The sequence below is a fragment of the Jaculus jaculus genome, chromosome 7 (assembly GCF_020740685.1).
Source record: "Jaculus jaculus isolate mJacJac1 chromosome 7, mJacJac1.mat.Y.cur, whole genome shotgun sequence".
NCBI lineage: Eukaryota > Metazoa > Chordata > Mammalia > Rodentia > Dipodidae > Jaculus > Jaculus jaculus.
In genome coordinates this window covers 71,461,864-71,473,875 of record NC_059108.1, presented here as the reverse complement: position 1 = coordinate 71,473,875, position 12,012 = coordinate 71,461,864, and the positions used below count along the sequence as shown (strand labels likewise).

General features: G+C 44.7%; 1 pseudogene; it reads left to right on the top strand.

The window, feature by feature from the left end:
- Window positions 1-3,004: 3,004 nt before the first annotated feature.
- Window positions 3,005-5,157, top strand: LOC123462153 (annotated as a pseudogene).
- The last annotated feature ends 6,855 nt before the right edge of the window (window positions 5,158-12,012 follow it).

The window sequence follows — 12,012 nt, the reverse complement described above, 5'->3', positions numbered from 1 at the left end:
TGGAACTCTACAACTTGAGTTCCAGGTCAGTCTGGGCTACAGTAAGACTACAAAAAAGCCAAAATATAAAAAATAATATTTATTAGAATGTGCTTCAATTTCTTTTTTATCTGTATAATACTACTGAATACTAATAGTCCTGAATATTAATAATACTGAATACTATTAAGCAATGAAAAAGAATGTCCTACTGATTTACATAACAATATTGCTGAATCTCAGAACGATCACATTCAGTGGAAGATATCAAGACAAAAAAGTACATTCTATGTGACTCCATTTATGTAAACTCAAATCAATCTAAATGACAGAAAGCAAATTGTAGTTGCTAAATGATATTGAAGAACAGAATGGAAGGGCTGGAAATGAACATGAGAAAACCTTTTGAGAATGATTAATATGTTCACTAACTCTGATGATTTCATGGGTATATAAAAATATCAAAACTGATCTAGAAGCTGGGCATGGTGGCACACACCTTTAATCCCAACACTTGGGAGGCAGAGGTAGGAGGATCGCCGTGAGTTCCAAGCCAGCCTGAGACTACACAGTGAATTCCAGGTCAGCCTGGACTAGAGTTAGACCCTACCTCAAAAAAAAAAAAAAAAAAAAAAAAACTGATCCTGTTATATATGAGCAGTTGACTGGGTGTCAACTCTACCTCAATAAAGCTGAACTAACTTATTTAAAGTAAAACTAGTACCCATTGGATGAAAAGTCCTGCTAGAATTCTATCAAAGGAATGTTGGTGACAGAGGGTAGATCTTGGTTTAAAACTCCTATCTGTCACAAAGTCTTTGTATAAATAAACATGGGGTAGCTACTTAATCTTCCCAACTCCTTACCTTTTTAAAAATATTTAATTATTTATTCATTTACTTGTTTATTTGAGAGAGGGAGAGAGGAACAGATACAGAAACTATGGGCACACCAGGGCCTCAAGCCCCTCCAAATGAACCCCAGACACATGCACCACCTTATGCATCTAGCTTATGTGGGCACTGAAGAATCAAACCTGGTTCCTTTGGCTTTGTAGGCAAGCGCCTTTAACCACAGAGCCAACACTCCAGCCATCCTTACCATTTTTGTTTTTATTTATGTTTGTTTGTTTTTTTGTTTGTTTCGAGGTAGCTCTCTAGCTCAGGCTGACCTGGAATTCACTATATAGTCTCAGGGTAGCCTCAAACTCAGGGCAATCCTCCTACCTCTGCCCCCGAGTGCTGGGATTAAAGGCCTGTGCCACCATGCCCAGCTCCCTTGTTATTTTTTAAGGCCCCGTGTTGTTAAGTAGAACAAGCTAAACTGGAATTCACTGTATGGCTCAGGCTGACCTTGAGCTCACAGTGATCCTCCTGTCTCAGACTCTTGAACACTGGGATTACAGGTGTGTACCAATACACCCAAGCTTTCTTACATACTTCACCCATAAAATGGGACACACATCCATGCTAAATTTTAAATGAAGTGACATATGAGTGCCTAGCACATCCTATGCACCAGAGCACATCAGGCTCCAGCTCTAAAATGGTTGGGTTCAGTTCTGGTTACTTTATTTCCTCTCCTCTTTCCCTGAAGATAGAGGTCCTGGTCACAAAGACATTCACAGAAAAACTATGAAAAGGAAACAGAGCAGAGGGCAGATCTTTGATTGAGTTCCTCTGAAAACAGGGCCTGAGACCTAGCTTGGAACTATGAAGGGTGTGTCTTAGAGATCAGAAGGAAGGGAGGAGAAACTGCATCCAGGAAGGAGAGAATGCCAAAATGTGTTAAATTAGATACTGATGCAGGACTTAATCCTAGCAGAGACCCTCTGAAGTACTGCAGCACACAGCTCAGAAGGGACAGGAAGCTGGCCACTGACATGAGTTCTTCATGACTAAATTGCCCTCAAAGCATTATATCTCCTCTCATGTATCCACATCTCTGTCACGTGGTGGAATACAGAAACAGAACTCTAGCATGGGGCCCAGCAGAATCAGATGGCCCACCACACCTGCAGCTCAAAGAGGCCATATGACACAAGGCATTCTAAGTGGCTATCTCAGACCCAGGGCCCATGCATGCTTGGTAAGCATTCTGGTTTGTTTGTTTTCCCACCACTAAGCCATACCTCCACCCTCACACACACACCTTTTATTTTGTTTTTGGACATAGGGTTTCACTCTCCATTCTGTTTTGTTTGTTTGCTTTTTGTTTTTCAGGGAGGGTCTCGCTCTAGCCCAGGCTGACCTGGAATTCACTATGTAGTCTCAGGGTGGCCTCAAACTCACAGTGATTCTCCTACCTCTGCTTCCCAAGTGCTGGGATTAAAGGCGTGTGCCACGGCACCCAGCGTGGCCAGCATGCTGATGAGTACCTTTGTTTCAGGCAAACAAACATCAAGTGTAGTGACCCCCTCCTTAAGACCACAGACAGGAACCCACTGACTTCCGCAGTAGCTCCCTCAGAACAGGTGTCTGGAAGAAAGGAGAGAGCAGCTGAAGGGTGAGTCATTAAAGAGGCCCTAAGAGGAAAGGGTGGGGCTGGTAATTTAGCAGAAGGAAGAACTACCTACTTGACTAATAGTCCTTAAATCTGTTCTCTCTGTTATAAAAAAAAAAAATTGTGAACTAGAGATCTTCCTCAAGTTGGAAATGCTTATTGTAATCATGCTTACTACTTAATCAGCATGGATTATGTGCCTGGAAATATGTGGTTCTTTCGTGCTTTATTCCATTCTTTCTTTACAATGATTCAATTCAGTAGGTACTATAATTAGTAAAAACTCTGACAGATTAAATAGTTTGCTAGTGACCAAATAGCTGGTAATTAACAGTGAACGATTCCATTCTCGTGCCCGATTCCAGAGCTTGGACCTTTGACCATTAGGCAATACTCAATTTTCTGCTTAAAAAGATGGGGCACGGAGAAAATGGCGGCGACGCGGCCCTCAGCGTCCGGCGGCAGGGTCGGCGGGGGAGCCGCGGTCGGGCGGCCTGAGCCCGGTCTCCGCTGAGTCACCGGACTCACTCACAGAACAATCTCACCTTCCCATTGATTGTTGGAAGCTGGAGAATCTCACTGGTGAGCTGTGGTGACTGGCAGCAGCGTGGTGAGGCCTGGCAATCTACAAGACCTGTTCACTAGGTTGGGTGTTATTTGTAGGATTTCAGCAAGAACTTTCCAAGCTTTCAGCATTGTCAGGTATGGATGATAAAGGGACCCACGCAATGAGGAAGCACCTAAGGCTATCAATCCAACCAGTAAAGAGTTCAGGAAAACATGGGGGTTCCGAAGAACCACAATTGCCAAACGTGAGGGTGCAGGAGATACTGAAGCAGACCCTGGTGAGCAGCCACCACAGCAGCACAACCTGTCCTTGCGCCGGAGCGGGCGGCAGCCAAAGCGCACAGAGCGGGTAGAAGAATTCCTCACTACAGTTCGGCGCCGAGGAAGAAAGAGTGTGCCTGTCTCCCTAGAGGATTCCAGTGAGCCGACTTCCTGTACAGTCACCGATGTGGAAAGCACTTCAGAGTGGAAGTGGAGAGTTCTTCTGAGATCAGAAGTGGCCCAACGCCTGGCTCCTTAAAAAAGGAATGCCCTCCCTCTTCCAAAAAGAACAAGGATGGTGATGAGGAGGACACTTCTGACAGTGACAGTGATGGCCTTACCTTGAAGGAGCTTCAGAACCTCCTTCGAAAAAAGCGTGAACAGGAACCAGTGGAGAGGTCCCTGAGAGGCGGTCAGAATCGCCTGCGAAAGAAGTGTCGTGAAGAGGACCCTCCTACTGAAACTGTGGGTGTCCAGGCGGGTGGTGCTGATGGGGACACATCTCCCTACAAGCAGGAGCCCGAAGGAGATGAGGGAGTGGTGACACAGTCAGCAAAAGATGACAGAGAAAGTCAGTCGGAGAGCAAAGTGGCTCAGGGAACTAAAGAGGAAGGTCCCAGAGACACCAGCAAACCAAAGCCTGAGTGTGAGGTGTATGACCCCAATGCCCTGTACTGCATTTGCCGCCAGCCTCACAACAACAGGTTTATGATCTGCTGTGACCGATGTGAGGAGTGGTTTCATGGGGATTGTGTGGGCATTTCTGAGGCCCGAGGGCGGCTCCTGGAAAGGAATGGAGAAGACTATATCTGTCCAAACTGCACCATTCTGCAAGTACAGGACGAGACAACTCCTGGCATCACTGATGAGCAGGATGCTGGGTGTGGACCTGGAAGTGCTGATGGCACAGACTGTACAAGTATAGGGATGGTAGAGCAGAAGTCTGGTGAAGACCAGGGGATAAAAGGTAGAATTGAGAAAGCAGCAAACCCCAGCGGCAAGAAAAAACTCAAGATATTCCAGCCTGTCATAGAGGCTCCTGGTGCTGCTAGGTGCATTGGCCCTGGGTGCTCCAGTGTAGCCCAGCCTGACTCGGTGTACTGCATTCTCAAACATGCAGCAGCCACTATGAGATTTCTAAGTTCAGGTAAAGAACAAAAACCAAAACCTAAGGAAAAGGTCAAGATGAAGCCAGAAAAGCTCAGTCTTCCCAAATGCAGTGTTCAGGCAGGGATTAAAATCTCTTCTGTGCACAAGAGACTAGTTCCAGAGAAAAAAGAAAATCCATTGAAGAAGGTGGTGGTGGCTCCTAGGAGCGAAACCTTAGGGAAGGAGGTGACCTGTGAGAGCACCACACCATCCTGGGCAAGTGACCACAACTACAATGCTGTGAAGCCGGAGCAACCTGAGAAGCCCTCTGCACTCTCGCCCACACTGTTGTGTAAATGTACGTATCGCCCAGGAGCTGGCCTCCCGGGCCTCTCCCACCACCTCTGGATGGCTGCCTGGGGTTGTCCAGGATTGGAGTCCGGCGTGTTTTAATGCTGATGGTAGGCAGCATCTCACCGCCAGCCAGAAGCAAATGCCAGGATGCCTCTGGAGCCCATTGTTCCTCCCTAGTCTGTAGAATTTCTCCGCCTGGGTCTTTCCTAAAGAGCAATGCAAGCCTTCCTGCTTGAGTGTCTGGCCTTGGCAGGGCAGTTAATCTTGCAGGGCCTGGTAAGTATTTGCATTGCCCCCAACAAAATGGGATTGCATCAGTTCACTGGTCATGCTCCAGACTCATCACGGTGCAGACATCAGTTTTGTCATAGCCCTGCATTAAAATGGGAAGAGTTTTCCACATTACCCACAGTGTGCACATGAAGTCATCACTGCTTTTGTATGCTTCGGGCATCACTACATGTATCTGATGACTGAAGTGTGATCTTTCAGGGGCTAGAATATTTTTTGACAGGACAGGTAGACTGTTTGCTCCCCCATACTACACACCCACATAAACACAATTTTGAAGGCCATTTACTGCTGCTTAACCAACTTAATGGTGCTCTTTACTTTTAGGGCAATGTTCTTGTCAAAGAGGTAAGAATTGTGGCCTAATGTCACAAGGATAGTGGCTTCCTGGCTCCCAAGTGTTTAGACTTTCAGATTTCAAATCACTGGGATGACAATAGTTCAGATAGCTTTTTGAAACCCCACATTATATCACACAGCTTGGATTCTTCCTTGTTTCTTAACCCTATGCTCTGCAGAGCACACCTGATCTCTTGTATATTTTCAAGTGAATTTTCACTTATGATCTCTTGATAGTGTTTCCTTCCCTTCAGGTAGGGTCTCGCTTTATCCCAGGCTGACCTGGAATTCACTGTGTAGTCTCAGGCTGGCCTTCTACCTCTGCCTCTGGTGGGAAATTGAGTCACAAATAGATTAGCCAGTTAGAGCAGGCCCCAGCACACCTTAGGTTGTTGAGTGGGGAGTTTCATGCTTTCAGGTGAAGGTCTCGCCATTCCTCCAGTTTTGCAGCAGCTCCACAAATCAGCTTTCCAGAGCTAATGATTGAGAACCCCTGAGTGCCACCTATCTGAACAGGGGAAGAGCTTCCTTTTGACTGGGCTCGAGCGCTTCAAGTGGCTGTAGGCACATTACAATAAAAGAAAATTCGGGATATAACCACAGCCCAGAGAACTGGAAGGACTGGAGCTCACTCGTCTACATCTGGGCACCTAGAGTGGGAAAGCTGGAAAGGAAGATGGGGAATGACGGGCCTAAAGTCTGAATGTTGTCTTCTGTCTTTTGGGGGAGGGGTTGATGGAATTCCAGGGTCAGTGAGATCTATGCTCAGAAGTTCTTTTTCTTTGACCTGTCCCACCCTGTCTTGCATGAGATGAGGCTCCTCTGTGGAGCTAATAGGCTTCAGGGCAGGAAGCGGGGGCAAATTCACTGCTGACTAATCCTTGCACACCAACACCTCAAATTAGGATTGATGGACATCCAAACTACAGCACATCAGGGATGTCTAAGTTGATTGCTTCTCCCTCTCTCTTTTTTTTTTTCTTTTCTCAATGTTGTCCCATGTTATCTTTCCAAATAATGATGGGCAGAGAATAGTCATTGGTGAGTAGCAGTACCCCAGCTCTACCTTTCTTTCTCCCCTCAAACATTTTTACTCCTGCAGGTAGCAAGGCTTGTTCCCTACCCACCCTTCTCAGTGGCAGGGCACTACCCCACGGCCTATGAAACTGCCTCCCTGCTGTCCACAGACCTCACTGGTGTGGTGGGGGCTCACAGCAAAGCCAGTGTGTTGGGAATACCCCTCCCCAACCTTGTGAATGGATCCATGGTTGGCTTGCTATGTGAAGATCCCATGGCAGAACCAAGCTGTCTTATCGCCATCACTGCTTCCTGCCCCCTGCCTCCTTTGTGTTGTCACTGGTGCTGACCTGAGTGTGGATGTAGGTAGGCAGTGGACAGCCTGCACAGGAAACGCCACTGCTCCATGCTCAGGTGATGCAATTTCACACAGACGTTCCTGTTTGCTTTTTAACATTCTGTTTTAGAATTTCTGTACAGTCTCCTTAGGTCATAGAAATTGGTATCATATTTAAATTTTTTCCCAAAGACCCTGATGCAACGTTCATGTGTTTATATACTCCTGTCGTCCCGTTCCCCTCCCCCCCCCCATTTATTTTCACTGTTTACCTGCCATGGCTGTGGTGGGGCTGTATGTGGGGGTCGGGTGGTGAACACTTCCTAAAATGTTCAAGACAGTATTTATACTGTGAGCACAATTGCTAGTATTTTGGGCTCACTAAATGGCTCATTAGGTGACTTAAAACAACAGGGTTCTGAATGTATTTTGACCAAGGAATATTTCATCTGGCTGTGGCAATTAAAGTGGAAAATCTCCATCACCTCTAAAAAAAAAAAAAAAAGATGGGGCACACCAAGCTGGAAGTCCATGAGAAGCAGTGACCTCCCCCCTTCTCAGGAGTGGTCTTCGACATTAGGTAATCACAGTAAGTGAACAGAGAAGGATTCCATGCTATTAGAAAGAGAATTGTAGCCGGGCGTGGTGGCGCATGCCTTTAATCCCAGCACTCGGGAGGCAGAGGTAGGAGGATCGCCATGAGTTCAAGGCCACCCTGAGATGACAGAGTTAATTCCAGGTCAGCCTGAACCAGAGTGAGACCCTACCTCAAAAAAACAAAAAAAAAAAAAAAAAAAAAAGAAAGAGAATTGTAGTTGTATGAATTGGGACATTTATCAGTTATGGATGTTCAAAATCCTTTTAGTGCTGCATGCTGATATAAAATCAAAGCCGGGCATGGTGGCACACACCTTTAATACCAGCACATGGGAGGCAGAGGTAGGAGGATCACCATGAGTTCAAGGCCACCCTGAGACTACAGAGTGAATTATAGGCCAGCCTGGGCTACAGTGAGACCCTACCTCAAAAAACAGAAAAAACAAAATCAAAACATGTTCCCCTTCCTAGCTGTTTGTAAGGAAAGTGTAAGAAAAAAGCAAAAGAGAACACTGGATTTGATCTCTACAGGCAGACAGTTTATTGAGAGAAACAGAGAGGGGCAGCAGTCTTCTTGCAGGATGAAGGCTGAAGCGCTGAGCCAGGCTGGGGTTCAAACTTGTAAGGAGGATCCTAAGAAACAAACTGTACCACTGCAGTAGATAAGGAAATTATAGCTGTTTGTGTACTTGTTCAGAAGACTTCTTTAGCCAGGATTGTCTAAGGGAGGATCCCCAGATGGTTTCTGGTCCTTCAAGGCCATCAGAGCTGAGCCGAGTACATCAATCAGGGGAGGTGTCAGGCCTTCAAGGCCTTTTAGTCTTAAGAACAGTTATTAGCTCTTTAGTTCCCTCCCTTTTCAGGAGGAGTAATTAACCCTTCACTGCTCTTGCCTTGAGGGTACAGGGTGACTGAGGTTCTGCCTTTGGGATATGCTGGGCCATAGCTCGCTGACATCCTCTGTGAGCAAACAGATGAGACAAAGGGGGTCCATTTTGCTGAGACAGGTAAGCATAGGTGAGCTCCTGAGCCAGTAACTGTGGTTCTTTGTGAAGGAACCTTCACAAAGGGGACTTTGTATGGAATACTGCAGGAAAAGAGCATGCCGTGAACACTGGAAGACCCCAAAAGAAAGAAGTCCAAGGGAAGGTAGAAATAGGGACCAGAGGGTCAGGGTCCCTTCCCAGGGACTTTTCTCTGATATTCTGTGACTTTTCTCTGATAAAACTCTGGAGTTTGTTTAGTGACTTTTCCAAGTTGAGTATAGCCCAATCCCCAAAAGTGGTAATTCATTTTTCCCCTCTGATGAGGACAGTTCGTATTCCAGCAGCTCAAGGTAGAAATAAGGAAATCCTGAAACAGTCTCTGGCCAAGTAGAGGAACTTGCAATGCCGCCATTAAAAAAGGTTCCTTGGAAATCAAAAAATTCATAGAGTCAAATGATAATGAGAACACAACATACCAAAATCTCTGGGACACAATGAAAGTAGTCCAAAGAGGTAAATTTATAGCTTTAAGTGCCCATATTAAATTAGAAAGGTCGCAAGTAAACAACCTAATGCTTCACCTTAAAGCCTTGGGAAAAGAAGAACAAGGCAAACCAAAAACCAGTAGATGGGAAGAAATAATAAAGATTAGGGCAGAAATTAATGAAATAGAAACTAAAAAAAAAAAAATCCAAAGAATCAATGAAACAGAGAGTTGGTTTTTTGAAAAGATAAACAAGATTGAAAAACTATTAGAAAATCTGACCAAAAGAAAGAGAGAAGAGACACAAATTAATAAAATTAGAGATGTAAAAGGTAACATCACAACAGATGCCAGAGAAATTAAAAACTCAAAGGGACATACTATAAAAGCATATACTCCATAAAGTATGAAAATCTGAAAGAAATGGATGATTTCCTTGATTTATATGACCTACCTAAATTAAATCAAGATGAGATTAATCACTTAAATAGGCCTATAACAAGCATGGAGATCTGAACAGTTATCAAAAATCTCCCAACTAAAGAAAGCCCAGGCCCAGAGGGATTCACTGCTGAATTTTACCAGACCTTCAGGGAAGAGCTAACACCATTGCTTCTTAAGCTTTTCCATAAAATAGATAAAGAAGGAATTCTACTAAACTGTTGTTATGAAGCCAGCATCACCCTGATACCAATACTAGGCAGAGATAGAACAAAAAAAGAAAATTACAGACCAATCTCTCTCATGAACATAGATGCAAAAATTCTCAACAAAATATTGGCAAACAGAATACAAGAATATCAGAAAGATAATTCACCCTGACCAAGTAGGCTTTATCCCAGAGATGCAGGGATGGTTCAATATATGCAAATCGATAAATTTAATACATTAAATAAATGGATTGAAAGACAAAAATCACATGATCATCTCATTAGACACAGAGAAAGCATTTGAAAAAATCCAACATCCCTTCATGATAAAAGTCCTACAGAGACTGGGAATAGAAGGAACATATCTCAATATAATAAAGGCTAATTATGACAAGCCTACAGCCAACCTATTACTAAATGGGGAAAACCTGGAAGCTTTTCCACTAAAATCAGGAACAAGACAAGGTGTCCACTGACCCCACTGTTATTTAATATAGTACTGGAAGTCTTAGCCATAGCAATAAGGCAAAAGACACATATAAAAGGGATACAAATTGGAAAGGAAGAGATCAAGTTATCATTACTTGCAGATGACATGATTCTATACATAAAAGACCCTAAAGACTCTACCAGCAAACTGTTAAAGCTGATAAATACCTACAGCCATGTAGCAGGATACAAAATAAATACATAGAAATCAGTAGCCTTCCTATATGCTAACAACAAACATACAGAGGATGAAATCAGAGAAGCTCTCCCATTCACAATTGCATCAAAGAAAATAAAGTACCTTGGAATAAACCTAACCAAGGAAGTGAAGGATCTCTACAATGAAAACTTTAAAACACTCAAGCGAAAAATTACAGAAGGCACTAGGGAGTGGAAAAACATCCATTTTTCCTGGATTGGCAAAATCAATAGTGTGAAAATGGCAATCTTACCAAGAGCAATCTACATATTTAATGCAATCCCCATCAAAATTCCAAAGGCATTCTTCACAGAAATAGAAAAAACAATCTTAAAATTCATTTGGAAGCACAAAAAAACCTCGAATATCTAAAATAATACTGAGCAACAAAAATAAGGCTAATACATGATTTTAACCTGTACTACAGAGCCATAGTAACAAAAACAGTGGCACAAAAACAGACATGTAGATCAGTGGAACAGAACAGAGGACCCAGATGTAAGCCCAAGTAGCTATAGCCACCTGATATTTGATAAAAATGCCAAAAATACTCATTGGAGAAAAGACAGCCTTTTCAGCAAATGGTGTTGGGAAAACTGGATATGTATCTGTAGAAGGATGAAAATAGATCCTTCTCTCTCTCCATGCACAAGAATTAAGTCCAAATGGATTAAAGACCTTAACATCAGACCTGACATTCTAAAACTGCTAGAGGAAAAAGTAGAGGAAACCCTTCAACATATTGGTCTTGGCAAAGACTTTCTGAGTACAACCCCAATTGTTCAGGCAATAAAACCACAGATTAACTACTGGGACCTCATGAAATTACAAAGATTTTGCATTGCAAAGGACACTGTGAGTAAAGCAAAGAGGCAACCTACAGAATGGGAAAAAATCTTCGTGAGCTATACATGTGTTAGAGGATTAATATGTAGAATATACAAAGAACTCAAAAAGTTAAATAATAGGGTTGGAGAGATGGCTTAGCGGTTAAGCACTTGCCTGTGAAACCTAAGGACCCCGGTTCGAGGCTTGGTTCCTCAGGTCCCACGTTAGCCAGATGCACAAGGGGGCGCATGCATCTGGAGTTCGTTTGCAGAGGCTGGAAGCCCTGGCGCGCCCATTCTCTCTCTCTCCCTCTATCTGTCTTTCTGTGTCTGTCGCTCTCAAATAAATAAATAATTTTTTTTTAAGTTAAATAATAAAAAGTCAAACAAGCCAATTAAAAAATGGGCTATGGGCTTACCCGCGCCCCGCTCTACCCCCGAAGGCCGCGCGCGCCCACCGAGCCAGGGACGCTCCGCTCGGCCTGCACGGCGGCCACACAAAGCGGCCCAGGCCCTGGCGGGGCCGGCGCAGCGGCAGAGGGAGGCCGGGCTGGCGGGCACCCGCCCGGAAGCTGGCGCGGCGCGATCCCAGCTGGGAGGAAGCTGACAGCCCGGCACAGCCCGGGCCGCGGGCTCCGGCGGCAGCGCTCAAGACGCTCCCGCGCACGCCGGCCCGCGCGCTCCCCGCTGCTGGCTTGCCGAAGTACTTAGGGACTAGCAGCCTCGATCAACAAAAGAACTGTTGAAAATCTGCATAGATGAAACCACATCTCGGTTTCCCAGGACTCTCTCTAGCATCTCTCACACAGGACTTCACAATGGGACACCTTAACGTTATTTGGTGGAACAAAATTTTCACAAGACTGACCTTGGCCTGAAAATTTGCCTGATCCTTGAAGGACACAACCCAGGCCTGAAGAGTCGTGGGTCAGGACTTCATGAGACAAAAGGCACTCTGTTTCTAGGATGGAGAGAGAGAGAGAGAGAGAGAGAGAGAGAGAGAGAGAGAGAGAGAGAGGGAGAGAGAGGGAAGAGAGAAGAGAA